The 5,041-nt window shown below is 40.2% G+C and overlaps 1 pseudogene; it reads left to right on the forward strand.

The window, feature by feature from the left end:
- Nucleotides 1–1,276: 1,276 nt before the first annotated feature.
- LOC148106167 (protocadherin gamma-A12 pseudogene) lies at nucleotides 1,277–3,554 on the forward strand (annotated as a pseudogene).
- Nucleotides 3,555–5,041: the final 1,487 nt, after the last annotated feature.

Consider the following 5,041-nt stretch of genomic DNA (forward strand, 5'->3'; position numbering starts at 1 on the left):
GAAATACCATATGAAGCTTGTACAACACAGTGTATTATTGCAGATTTCATCAAGGGACTGTCTTGTCCTCATGGTTATGAATAGCTGGAGTTTAGCCATTAAGAGATTTCCCTTTCAACGCTTTATGTTGTTTGTGCTCAAAGTGGTGTCATCACTTCAGTATTTAAAAAGTGAAACATAACACCAAGTTCACATATAGATGTGTATGTCCGACCGCGTGCGTGCGTTTCCGTTTTAAGTTACACGACCTCAGGTTTATCTCGTGACTCCCGAACGGTGTTGAGCATATGTTATAAAGCTGTGAGTCAATGTACAAAAATGCATGTAATGTGTTTAATTATAGTCACGTTCATCAACAGTAAGATGGCACATGTACATCGATGCATCATTCTAATAATGTCTACTCTAGTATAAGGACTGACTTTCCGCAAAAAGACTATGTCTACTTCTGATTTGTTACTTATCTATATTTTAATGAACGTAGTTGCTATAAATCGGAAATAAATAATTGAAATTGCCATTTCAATTGCTTTTTTCTAACTGTGTGTGTGCGAGTGTTGCGGCATTTGTCTTCTTTTCTGTATAAAAACCGTCTCAGTATTTCCTCTGCCGCTGTCCAAGGTTCTGAGCCTTGTCGTTTGTATTCGGTAGCTATAATTGCTTTTTCATTATAATATACCGAGAACATAATTCGCTATTCCAATTTAGTGTATTGACGGGAGTAAACACTACCTTCATGTGATTTCTTTCTTTCTTTCTTTTTTGACTTGAAGAAGTTTTATTCAAACGCGGATGTGAAGTTAAAAAGACACATGGTGTCACTGTTGGCTGGAAGAAAAAGAACATGCAGCACTCCACCCATCATGAATTCAGTTTTTTTTTTCCATTTATCAGAAACGCTAAATCCTGGGACATAGTTCTGTATAAACTGGTGTGGACTATTGGATTTCTGACTGATTTGGGATACATATGTTGTTTCGCTCTGAATAGCCAGATAAACAAGCGGAAGACGTTGTTTCATTTCAGGATGAGAGACAAAGGATTTTCAGGCCCGATCTATTGCCTTGCTACGTTTATTGTAACGATGCGCCTCGTAAGCGGGGATCTGAGTTATTCTTTTGCCGAAGAGATGAAACGCGACTTCGTTATAGGAAATATAGCTAAGGATCTCGGTATTGACCGTGGAAGTTTTTCTTCACGACAGGCCCGTGTTGATTTTGAAGGATTTCGTAAAATGTATTGCGACATTAACATTAGTACTGGGGATTTTACTACGATGGACAGAATTGACAGAGAGAACCTTTGTGGCAAGAAACCTTCCTGTGTGTTAAAAGCAGATCTAGTTTTGGAAAATCCGTTGGAGCTTCATCGTGTAAGTCTTCATATTCAAGACATAAATGACAACTCTCCACAATTCAAAGATCATTTAATTGAAATGGAAATAAGCGAGTTAGCAGAAAGGGGAAGTCGATTTCCAATAGAGCAGGCCCATGACGCAGATATAGGTCAAAATGCTGTGCAAAGGTACATCTTACAAAAGAACAACCATTTCATTTTATCAGTTGACAACAACAACGTCGATCTTGTACTGGAAAATAAACTCGATCGAGAAAAGCAAAAGGAGATTAATTTACTCATCACAGCTTTGGACGGTGGATCTCCTCAGAGATCCGGTACCGTAGTCATACACGTCACTGTGCTGGATGCTAATGATAACGCCCCAGTGTTCAGCCAGGCCGTTTATAAGGCCAGTCTGTCTGAAAACTGTCCTTTAGATACAACAGTGATTAAAGTCAGTGCCACAGATGCAGATGAAGGAGTGAATGGAGATGTAACGTATGACTTCGGTCATATATCTGACAACGATGATAAAGTTTTCTCTATTAATCCTAAAACTGGAGAAATTAAAGTGTGTGGTTTGATTGACTATGAAGAAAAAAGTTCTTTTGAAATGAAAGTGCAAGCTAAAGATGGTTTAGGGTTAACATCTTATGCAAAAGTGTTAATAGATGTTATTGATAACAATGACAACTCGCCAGATATATACCTGAAGTCACTGTCAAATCCCATTCATGAGAATGTGCCACCTGGTACAGAGGTGGGCATCATTAACGTGCAGGACAAAGACTCTGAGAATAACGGGCAGGTCCGCTGCTCCATCCAGCAGGGTGTCCCCTTTAAGTTGGTTCCTTCTATTAAAAACTATTATTCTCTGATGACCACAGGCCAACTGGACCGTGAACTGGTGTCTGATTACAACATTACAATCACTGCCACTGACGAGGGCTCTCCACCTCTGTCCTCTTCTAAAAGTGTTCAGTTATCTGTAGCTGACATCAACGACAACCCACCAGTGTTTGAGGAACAGTCGTACAACGCATATGTGAGTGAGAATAACAAACCGGGCTCCACTTTATGTTCCGTTAGTGCTCGAGACCCCGATTGGAGACAGAACGGTACAGTGGTTTATTCTCTGTTAGCTGGTGAGGTGAACGGTGCCCCGGTGTCCTCCTATCTGTCTGTGAACGGAGACACGGGTGTGATTCACGCTGTGAGGTCGTTTGATTATGAACAGTTCAGGAGTTTTAAAGTCCACGTGATGGCCAGAGACAACGGTTCTCCTCCCCTCAGCAGCAACGTGACCGTGAGTGTGTTCGTCTCAGACGTGAATGACAACTCTCCTCAGATCCTGTACCCCTCCCCAGAGGGCAACTCCTTCATGACCGAGCTGGTCCCCAAAGCTGCACACGGAGGCTCTCTGGTGTCCAAAGTGATCGCGGTGGACGCAGACTCCGGACAGAACGCCTGGCTGTCCTATCATATAGTCAAATCCACTGATCCAGGACTTTTTACTATTGGTGTCCACAGCGGAGAGATCAGGACACAGCGGGACATTTCTGAATCTGACAGCATGAAACAGAACCTTGTAGTGGCAGTGAAAGATAACGGACAGCCCTCTCTGTCTGCCACCTGTTCCATGTATTTACTCATTTCTGATAACTTGGCTGAGGTGCCAGAACTGAAGGATCTGTCTTATAATGAGAGCAATTCCAAACTGACCTCTTATCTGATCATCGCGCTGGTTTCTGTGTCCACGTTTTTTCTGACTTTCATTATCATCATCCTGGGTTTGAGATTTTGTCGCAGGAGAAAGCCCAGACTGTTATTTGACGGAGCAGTTGCCATCCCCAGCGGTTATCTCCCTCCTAATTACGCAGATGTTGATGGCACAGGAACTTTACGCAGCACTTACAATTATGATGCATACCTGACCACAGGTTCTAGAACCAGTGACTTTAAGTTTGTGACATCGTACAATGACAACACGCTGCCTACTGACCAGACTCTGAAGAAAAGTCCATCAGACTTTGCTGATCCATTTGACACTCTGGGTCAGTCTATTGAGGTAAGACACTCACAAATCTTTCTTCTGGTTCCTACACTTTTTGTTGTGTTTCTTTTTCTTTTTTAAAAAAAAATTTGTAAGACCGTTGTTTATGTCTTCATCTTGCACAGGTAGTATTGTCGTTTACTATGAATTGCTTATCACATGATGAAAACTTTCATTCAGAAATACCGTACGGCATGTTGATCTCGACTATTTTTCTTTTTTTCTTTACTTATCGTGTAACTTACATCTTAGTTTGTTATTTGCGGGTGCTATTTTTCGTGATTTTGTATATTGTTGTTATGTGTTTTTCTGGGTCTTTGTGTCAAAAAGATTTAATGAAATAACTCACTCTTTAGCAAACTATACCGTATAAAACAATGCGGACTTATGCCATGGTTAACTTATTGTAATTGTTTGCTTTTATCAAAATAACTGATTCACACTATTGAAGAGCACGTGGCTGCGCGTATAGCAGAAACACATTTTGTATCTTTGCGTGGTTGGTCCTGCCAAATCTCAAATTAACTTTATTTGGTGCTGAAATATTCCCCAGGGCCCCAGAGACCCACTCACTGTAATTGTTCTCTCTCTCTCTCTCCCGCTCTCTGTCTCCCTATCTTTCCCTCTCTCTCGCGCGCACTCTCTCTATAGTTGTGCTCTTTCATTTAAATCGACGTCATTTCTAGTAATTGTCTGCGACCATTGATATTATTAATAATATTGATAATATATATAATAGACATTCGTGTTGTTACTTACTAAATTCTTTTTATTTTGCCGAGCTCAGCTCTGAATATGAAGTAGTCGGGTATACCATTTTACATTTGAGTGATTTTTAACCTGGTATTAGCGTAGGTAAAACAGTCTTAACAGAATTTTCTGTCAGGTTTATCTATGTGACCTTCAAAATAATAGCAATATCTACATACAACAGTTTGTTTTTCATTTCTTCTTCCTTTGACAACGATGAAGAAACATTAGCTTAATTGTATCTAGAACGTTCGGCCCGCAAATCAAATGCTCTTCAGTTCAGTTGTGTTCTGTGAACGAAGAACACAAGATGTGTTATATGATGAGCCTGTTTATAGGTTATGAGCCTGAGGTAAACGAATGACATTTTATCACATACAGCAGATGTGTGTAGACATTTCTTGTTTGCCACTATATACACTCGTTAATTGCTTGTAGTTACAAACTGATTATAAAATGGTTACTGGGGAGGGACTTGTTACTGTTCTTCATGCACAAGTGGTATGATGTTCCTTGTCATCAGTAAATCGTGAAACACAATTTTTTTTTCTTTTAGTTAGCGTTCGACGATTTCTAGTAGTTTTGGTGTTTTCAATAAGCTTGTGTTTTGAAACACCAATTCAAAGTTTATTGAACGATAAGTGAACATGACTTGTGTTTTCAGACATCGACAAACATATTTAATCACCTAGTGTGAGGATAAAAGGCAACTCGTGGTGTCGCTGTTGGCTGATAGCACACTGACACACACACCACTCCACCCACTGCTACTACACAGATGTCGACTGTAATTCCCTGAGAACCAGTTACGTTTGCAGACATGTTTCTCCGTGTTTCATCGTGATATTACACTTTGGATTGTTGAATCGTTTACGAATCACGTTGTTGTTTTTGCTTTTG

The sequence above is a fragment of the Neolamprologus brichardi genome, chromosome 2, assembly GCF_056152115.1.
Source record: "Neolamprologus brichardi isolate AB-2024 chromosome 2, ASM5615211v1, whole genome shotgun sequence".
Classification (NCBI taxonomy): domain Eukaryota; kingdom Metazoa; phylum Chordata; class Actinopteri; order Cichliformes; family Cichlidae; genus Neolamprologus; species Neolamprologus brichardi.